This window comes from Chiloscyllium punctatum, chromosome 49, assembly GCF_047496795.1.
Source record: "Chiloscyllium punctatum isolate Juve2018m chromosome 49, sChiPun1.3, whole genome shotgun sequence".
Taxonomy (NCBI): Eukaryota; Metazoa; Chordata; class Chondrichthyes; order Orectolobiformes; family Hemiscylliidae; genus Chiloscyllium; species Chiloscyllium punctatum.
This window is the reverse complement of record NC_092787.1, coordinates 31,776,394-31,785,800: the sequence shown is the minus strand read 5'-3', so window position 1 is coordinate 31,785,800 and position 9,407 is coordinate 31,776,394. Positions and strand designations below refer to the sequence as shown.

The 9,407-nt window shown below is 43.4% G+C and overlaps 1 protein-coding gene across 1 annotated transcript in view; it reads right to left on the bottom strand.

The window, feature by feature from the left end:
- Window positions 1-312: 312 nt before the first annotated feature.
- The window catches only part of mymk (myomaker, myoblast fusion factor), a 63,334-nt gene continuing 54,239 nt past the window's right edge, over window positions 313-9,407 (bottom strand). Inside the window, exon 7 of the transcript XR_011956138.1 lies at window positions 313-379. The gene's annotated coding sequence lies outside the window, so the exon portion shown is untranslated. The remainder of the gene's footprint in view (window positions 380-9,407) is intronic.

Sequence of the window (9,407 nt, the reverse complement as noted above, 5' to 3'; positions counted from 1 at the left end):
AGCAACAGCCTGAAATTGTCATCTTCATGACGTTATACCTTATATATAATATCCTAGTCACCGTCATCACCATCTCTGGGTATATCCTGTCCCACAAGCAGGATAGACACAACAGAGGTAGTAGCACAATCATATACAGTTGGGTTGGAGTTGCCATAGGAATTCTCAACGTGGCATCTGGAGCCAACAAAGTCTCGTGGCATCCAGTTAAGCAGGTACCTTCTTTGAAATTTGTGTCACATGTGGACAGGATTGTTGAAAAGGTGTTTAGCACATTTACTTCGTTGCTTGGTCCTTTGAGTATAGGAGTTGGGAAGTCATGTTGAGGTTGTACAGGACACTGGTGAGGCCTCTTCTGGAGTACTATATCCTAGTCACCCTGTTATAGGAAGGATATTATTAAGTGAGAGAGGGTTCAGAAGAGATTTACAAGGATGTTGTTGGGTTTGGAAGGTTTGAGTTAGAAAGAAAGGCTAGATAATCTGGAACTTATTTCATTAGAGCATAAGAGGTTGAAAGGTGACCTTACAGAAGTTTATCAAATCATTAGAGGTATAGATAGGATAATGGTAGGTGCCTTTTCCTTAGGATGGGGGACTTCAAGGAATATATTTTTAGGAAGAGAAATTTTAAAAAGATAGGAGGCATTTTTTTTAATATAGAGGGTGGTTCACATGTGGAATGAATTTCTTGAGGAAGTGATGGATGTGGGCACAGATACAGTGTTTAAAAGATACTTAGATGAGTACGTTAATAGGAAAAATTTGGAGGGGTGTGGGCCAGGACCAAGCAGGTGGGATTAGTTTAGTTTGGATTATGTTCAGCATGGACTGGTTAGTCCAAAGGGCCTGTTTCGATGCTAACTATATGAGCAAGGAAGCCTCCTGCTGATCATCACACACTGCTTGCCCCTTGGTTAAAGAATCTGTCCTCCTGCCAATTGAATACTATTTGGATGATGCACTGGTGGTGAAAGGGCACAGAATATATCTGGGTGGGGGACCACGAGTGACTAGGCAGCACCACTATTCAACTGGTTGACTGGGTCTGAGTTATGTAATGAGGGAACCTAAAACAGAAATCTTGACCTGATCCACCCCAGTCTGCCAGCTGCATCTGTCCATGACAGTATTGATAAGAGTCACCATTGCAAAGTCCTTGAGGAGACCAAGTCCTGCCTTCATGTTGTGTGGCACTATCATTGTGCTAAATTGGATAAATTTCAAACAAATCTGACAACTCAAGACTGGGCATCTTTGAGGCACTGTGAATCATCAGCAGTGGCACAACTGTATTCAATTGCAATCTGTAACCTGATGACCTGACATATCCCCCCACTCAACCATTACCATCAAGTGAGGGGAGGACGTGAAGATTGCAGATGCTGGAAATCAGAGTTAAAAAGTGTGGTGCTGGAAAAGCACAGCAGGTCTGGCAGCATCCAAGGAGCAGAAGAGTCGACGTTTCGAGCATAAGCTCTTTGTCAGAAATGTCGTGTGGGGTGGGGGAGGGGTGTGCCCAAGAGGGCTGAGAGATAAATAGGCAGGGGTGGGGCTGTGGGGGAAGTTAGCTGGGAAGGTGATAGGTAGATACAGGTGGGGGTGATGGTGATAGGTCGGAGGGGAGGGTGGACCAGGTAGGTGGGAAGGAAGATGGACAGGTAGGACCATTCAAGAGAGAGAGGGGCCAAGTTGGAGGGTTGGATCTAGTATGAGGTAGGGGAGGGGAGAGGAAACTTGTGAAGTCGATGTTGATGCCGTATGGTTGATCAAGTCAGGGGACTAATGTTCTTCGATAAAGAATACAGGAGGGGATTCCAGAAGCAGCCCATAGGATGCCTAAAAATGGAATTTCAACCTGGAGAAGCCACAAAACAGGACCAGTTACATGCTGAACAGAATAAGCAGCAAGTGATAGACAGAACTAAGCAATTCCACAAACAGTGGATCAGATCTAAGCTCTACTGTACTGCCACATCCAGTATTGAATTAAACAACTCACTGGAAGTGGATGGTCCACAAATATCCCTATCCTCAATGATGTGGGAGCCCAGTACAGCAAAACACAGGACTGAAGCATTTGCAGCAATCTTCAGCCAGAAGTGCCATGTGGATATTCCATCTGGCTTCCTCCACAGGTCTCCAGCATTACAGATAGCTGTCTTCAACCAATCTGATTAACTCCCCATGATATCAAGAAACATCTGGAAGCACTGTATACTGAAACATCTGTATGCCCTGACAGCATTCCAGTAATAGTACTGAAAACGTGTGCTTGAGAACTTACTACACCCCTCGACAAACCATTCCAGTATAGCTAATACACTGGCACCTACCTGATAATGTGGCAAACTGCCCAGGTATGTACAGTACACAAAAAATTGGTCAAATTCAACTCAGCCAATTATTGCCCTATTAGTCCTCTCTTGATCATCAGTAAAATGATGGAAAGTATTATCAACAGTGCTAGCAAGCAGCACTTGCTTAACAATAATCTGCTGACAGATGTTCAGTTAGGATTCAACAGGGTCACTCAGCTCTTGACCTCATTACAAGTCTTAGTTCAAATGTGGGCAAAACAGCAGAATTCCAAGGGTATTCAAACAACAGTGACAATCCTTCTAAATTGAAGACCTGTACCATCTGGAAGAACAAGGACAGAAGTTACATAGCAATGTCACCCTTTCAAGATCCCTTCTAAACCACTCAGTATCCTGATTTGGAAATATATATTTGTTCCTCCAGTGCCACTGAATCAAAATCATGGAAATCCCTCCCTAACAGCGTTATGGGATTACCCACAGCAAATGAACTGCAGCAGTTCAAGAAGGCAGCTCAACACCACATTCTTAAAAACAACTAGGGATGGACAATAATGCTGTCCTAGCAAGAATTTAGTCCAATTATTGCCCTATTATTGGACTAATAGGGCAATAATTTTAAACAAAATTCTTTAACCATCTTAAATACATTAATTAAATCACTCCTTAATCTTTTAAACACAAGGAAATAAAAGCTTAGTCCAGGTAACTTGTATTCATAACTTAACTGTTTAAGACCTGTAATCATTTCAGTGAATCTGTGTTGTACCAGTACAAGCAAATATATTGATGCAGTGCCCAAAACTGGCTGCAGTTACACTAGATATATTTTAACAAAAATAATAAAATGGCAGATTTGTTGAATAATTAGTCCTCACAAGAGAGAAATAGGATACCTGGCATTTCAGGAAAATTAATAATGAACTGGAATTCTGTAAAGTTAAAGAAAGCAAGAAAACAGTATGATAAAAAAAAATGAAACCAAAGACTTAATCCACAGGATCTGATGGTTTCCACCCCTGGGTTTTAAAAGAATTAGGTCAGGAAATTGAAGGTGCTTCAGCCAAAATCCTCCAACCCTCTTGGTGCAGGAACTGTCTCTTCAGATTGGAAAATTATAAATGTAATTCTCGTATTTTAAAAACGTGACAGACACCAGGAAATTACAAACCAGATAGCCTACCATCTGTTATGGAGAAGTTATTGCAATCCATAAGTAAGGAAATTAACATAATAGTGGAGAGGGATTATAGGTGGTGGATTAAAGTTGTGGATATGTACTTTTAAAGGTGATTGATAAATTACCTCTTGTTAGAAAAATTGAAGCTCATGGGATTAAAGTGGCAATAGCAGCACACACGATTTTAAAATTTTTTTTATCCATTCATGGAATATGGATATCACTTGCTTGGTCAGCATTTATTTCCTAGTTGTCCTTGAGAAGTTGGGAATGAGCATCAGTCCATTTGATCTAAGTACACCGATAATACTATTAGGGAGGGAATTCTAGGATTTTGACCGAGTGACATTGAAGGTCACTCGGTCAAGATGGTGAGTGGTTTGGAGGGGAGCTTGCCAATGGTGGGGATACCATGTATTTGCTGCCACTGTCTTTCTAAATGGTGCTATCTCGGGAGCCTTGATGAATTTCTGCATTGCATCTTGTACTTGGTACACAGTATTGCTCCTGAGCATCAGTGGTGAAGGGAGTGGAGGTTTGTAGATATAGTGCCATTCAAGTGGGCTGTTTTGTCCTGGATGGTGTCAAGTTTCTATAGTGTTGTTGAAGCTGAACTCACCCAGGCAAATGTGAAGTATTCCATCACTCTTCTGACTAGTAAATGACAGATTTAGTTTAGGGAGTTGCCAGGCACTTGTATTGTGCGAATGTTACCTGTCCCTTATCAACTCAAGCCTGGATATTGGCCAAGTTTTGATACATATGGATAAGAACTGCTTCATAATATGAGGAGTTGAAAATGGAGCTGAACATTGTGCAATCATCAGCGAATATTTCTACTTCTATTCTATTCTTATGACGGAGGGAAGATCATTGATAAAGCAGCTTCAGATGGTTGTGACTAGGATGTTATCCTGAGAACTCCTACAAAAATATCCGGGGGCTGAGAAGATGACCTTCAACACTAACAATCATCTTCCTTTGTGCTAGAAATGACTTTAGTTTTTTCTAGAGGTACTTGATGTAATTCTTGGTTAAATGCTGCCTTGATATCAGTCACTTTCACCTCATCTCAGAGTTCTGCTCTTCTGTCCATATTTGCATTGCTGTTATAATGAGGTTAAGAACCAAGTGGTCTTGGTACTGTTAACAGCTGATTGGGCACTGGAAATCAAACCCCATTATTTCCAGAATCATCAAACTATTTCCAGAGTCACCTTCTTACAATATGCAAAATTCCCTAATTTACATAATTTTCAGAACCAGATTGGCAGCCTAGTTTCTATGCTTAGCTGAAAATGTGACGCTGGAAAAGCGCAGCAGGTCAGGCAGCATCCAAGGAGCAGGAGAATCGACGTTTCGGGCATGAGCCCTTCTTCAGGAATCCTGAAGAAGGGCTCATGCCCGAAACGTCGATTTTCCTGCTCCTTGGATGCTGCCTGACCTGCTGCGCTTTTCCAGCAACACATTTTCAGCTCTGATCTCCAGCATCTGCAGTCCTCACTTTCTCCTCATAGTTTCTATACTTAACAAAAACTACTCATTATTACAAGCAATTAAACTATTACTACAGGTAAACGATTATGAAGCATTAGCATTTAACTCTACTAAATAAAACTCTAATCTCCTTATAATTTCCCCCTTACACACACATACCCATACATACTACACTTCAAGTACTGCTTGATCAAACAACTGTGTAAACAGTGCTTACAATGAGTGTCAGGTTACTTGCTTTTAAAAAATATCAGTAATTCTTCAGCAATCCTTGATTTTTAAAACAGCACTTTTCCCATATCAGTCCTTGGTTAAAAGTATAGAAAAGTAAGAAGACATGGTTTTTATAGAAGCCAAACTGAGCAATAGTGAGCAAGTTTGCTGTTGCAGGTTTGATAGCGCTATCGATGATGCCACCATCATTTTGCGGACGATCGAGAAAATACTGATAGAGCCGTAATTTGCCCGATTTGATTTACCCTGCATTTTGTGGACAGGACATTCCTGGGCAATTTTGCACAAAGTCGAGTAGATACCAGTGTTGCAACTGTGTCTTCAGCCATTTCTCGATAGCATGCTGGGTTAAATAAAGCAACTGAATACTAATATCTCTGATGTTTGGATCCTCAAAAGAAGATCAATATTGATCATTTGTCTGGGCACTCACGTCGTTAAGGATTCTGGAGCGTCCACTTCCTGTTTATTACAGCCATAGAGGTATACAGTAGAGGAAAAGGCTCTTTAGCTCATTAAGTCTGCATCAGTCAAAAACAAGCACCAAAGTATTCTAAACCCATTTTCCAGCACTTGGTCCACAGACTCGTATGCCTTGGCATCGCAATTGCACAATTAAATATTTCTTAAATGTACAAAGGTTTCTGCGTCTATAACTCTGACAGGCTTACAGGCAATGAGTTCCACATTTAAAAACCTTAGCTCAGGCGTTGGGGCCTCCATTTGCCAAGAGGTGCGAGGGAGGAGCGAAGGACTTCTGGAGAGATTTTAAGTGGGTGAGATCTAAGCCCAAGACCCTACACCATACGGCCTCCCTCCCACCCAACTCCTCTAACCTTACTAAGAGTCTATAAACTAGTTAAGTTTCAGGTTTCTCTTTTTTTTTCTTTGTTTAGTTCTGTGCGGACTTTCAGAGTAGCGGGATATGGATGTCAGCACACTTCACATGTCTCTATCGACTACATCTGCAGGAAGTGCACCCAACTCCAACTCCACGAAAAATGCGTTAGGGAACTGGAACTGGAGCTGGATGAACTACAGATCATCAGGGAGACTGAGGGGGAAATTAAGAGGATGTACAGGGAGGTGGTTACTCCCCAGACACAGGATAAGGACAACTGGGTTACTGTCAGGGGGAGGAAAGGGAACCAACGGTCAGAGCAGGATCCCCTGTGGCTGTTCCCCTCAGCAATAAGTATACCATTTTGGATACTGCTGGTGGGGACAGCCTATCAGGGGAAAGCCATAGTTGTCAGGTCTCTGGCACTGAGCCTGGCACTGTGGCTCAGAAGGGAAGGGGGCTAAATAGAAAAGTGCTAGCAGTAGGGGACTCAATAGTTAGACAGATTGACAGGAGATTTTGTGGTCAGGAACGGGACTCCCGGAAGGTATGTTGCCTCCCTGGTGCGAGGGTCCGGGATGTTGCCGATCGGGTTTACAAGATTCTGAAGGGGGAGGGTGAGCAGCCAGAAATCGTGGTACATAATGATATTGCCAGGAAAGGCTTAGAGGATCTGAAAAGTGACTACAGAGAGTTAGGTTGGAAGCTGAAGAGCAGGACGAGTAGAGTAGTGATCACAGGTTTGCTACTGGTACCACGAGATAGTGAGGTGAGGAACAGTCAGTGAATGCAGCTTAACACGTGACTGCGAGGCTGGTGCAGGAGGCAGGGCTTCAGATACCTAGACCATTGGGTACCTTCTGAGGAAGGTGGGACCTGTACATGAAGGACGGGTTGCACCTGAACTGGAGGGGTACAAATGTCCTGGGTGGGAGATTTGCTCGTGCGATTCGGGTGGGTTTTAGCTAGTTTGGTAGGGAGGTGGGAATCGGAGCCACATGTCTGAGAGGGGGTCAGTTGCAGACAGGACAGTGACAGGATATATTGAATCTATCAGGAAGGTTTCTCACGCGATGAAACAAAGGGATCGGTTAAAGTGTGTCTGCTTTAATGCAAGGAGTGTCCAGAATAAGAGTGACGAACGTACAGCATGGATCAGTACTTGGGGCTACGATGTTGTGGCCATAACGGAGTCGTGGGTTTCACAGGGACAGGGATGGTTACTTGATGGTCCAGGGTTTAGAATGTTTAAAAAGAACAGGGAGGGTGGAAAAAGAGGATGGGGTGTAGCATTGCTAATCAGAGATTGCATCACAGCTACAGAAACGAAGGTTGTTGAGGAAAGTTTGTCTACTGAGTCAGTATGGGTGGAAGTTAGGAACAGCAAGGGAACAGCTACCGCAACAGGGGTTTTCTACAGACCACCTAATAGCAGTAGAGAGATTGAAGATCTCATAGGCGGGCAGATTCTGAAAAATGCAGAAGTAGCAGGATTGTTGTTATGGGTGATTTCAACTTTCCCAATATCGACTGGAACCTCCTAAGTGCAGATGGTTTGGATGGAGCCGTTTTTGTCAGGTGTGTTCAGGAGGGTTTTCTTACTCAGTATGTAGACAGGCCAATGAGGGGAGAGGCCATTTTGGATTTGGTGCTTGGCAACGAGCCAGAACATGTGTCAGATCTTGCGGTGGGAGAGCAGTTTGGTGAAAGTGATCACAACTGCCTCACATTTAGCATAGCCTTGGAGAGTGAAAGGTGCAGTTACCGAGGGAAGATATTTAATTGGGGAACAGAAAATGATGACGCTGTCAGACAGGAATTGGGAAGTACAGACTGGGAGCAATCGTTCCACACATGTGGAGATTATTTAAGGGGCAGTTGTTGCAGGTGATGCACAAATTTGTTCCTCTGAGACAGGTAAGAAGGGGTAAGATTAAGGAACCTTGGATGACGAGAACAGAGGAACTTCATGTCAAAAGGAAGAAGACAGCTTACATAAGGTGGAGGAAGCAAAGATCTATCACAGCTCTAGAGAGTTACAGGCTTGCTAGAAAGAAGCTCAGAAATGGACTGAGGGGAGTCAGGAGGGGGCACAAAAAAGGCTTGGCAAGAAGGATTAGGGAGAACCCAAAGGCATTTTACTCACACGTGAGAAATAAGAGAATGTTCAGGGAGAAGGTAGGGCCGATTAGGGATAGCGGAGGGAACTTGTGCGTGGCATCTGAGCAGACAGGGGAAGCCCTAAGTGAGATTTTGCTTCAGTTTTCACAAAGGAAAGGGAACTTGTTGTCAATGAAAACTTAGAGGAGCTGGGTACAGTCTTGACCAGATCAAGATTGATGAAGATGATATGCTAGAAATTTTGGAAAACATTAAGATTGATAAGTCCTCAGGGCCAGACCAGATTTATCATAGGCTCCTCCGGGAAGCGAGAAAGGAGGTTGTTAAGCCATTGGCGAGGATATTTGTCTCCACACTTTCCACGGGAGTCATACTGGAAGATTGGAAGAAGGCAAATGTTATTCCACTTTTAAAGAAGGTAATAGGGAAATCCCTGGCAATTACAGACCAGCCAGTCTCACGTCTGTGGTCAGCAAAGTTGTGGAAAGAATTCTGAGGGACAGGATTTATGACGATTTGGCAAAGCATAGTGAGATTAAAGGCAGTCAACATGGCTTTGTGAGGGGCAGGTCATGCCTCACAAATCTTATTGAGTTCTTTGAAGAGGTGTCAAAACAAGTTGACGACGGTCGAGCAGTGGATGTGGTGTATATGGATTTCATCAAGGCATTTGATAGGGTTCCCCATGGTAGGCTCATTCATAAAGTCAGGAAGTATGGGATACAGGGAGATTTGGCTATCTGGATTCAGAATTGGCTGGCTGACAGAAGGCAGAGAGTGGTTGTACATGGAAAGTATTCTGCCTGGAGGACAGTGTTAGGTGGGGTCCCGCAGGGCTCTGTTCTTGTGCCTCTGCTCTTTGTAGTTTTTATAAATGACTTAGATGAGGAAGTTGAGGGGTGGGTTAGTAAATTTGCAGATGACACAAAGGTTGGAAGTGTCATCGATAGTACTGAGGGTTCCTGCAGGCTGCAGCATGATATAGACAGGATGCAGAGCTGGGCTGAGAAATGGCAGATGGAGTTCAACCTGGATAAATGCGAAATGATGCATTTTGGAAGGTCGATCTCGAATGCTGAACGTAGGATTAAAGACAGGATTCTTGGCAGTGTGGAGAAACAGAGGGATCTGGGTGTGCAAGTACATAGATCCCTCAAAGTTGCCACCCAAGTGGATAGGGTTGTTAAAAAAGCATATGGTATTTTGGCTTTCAT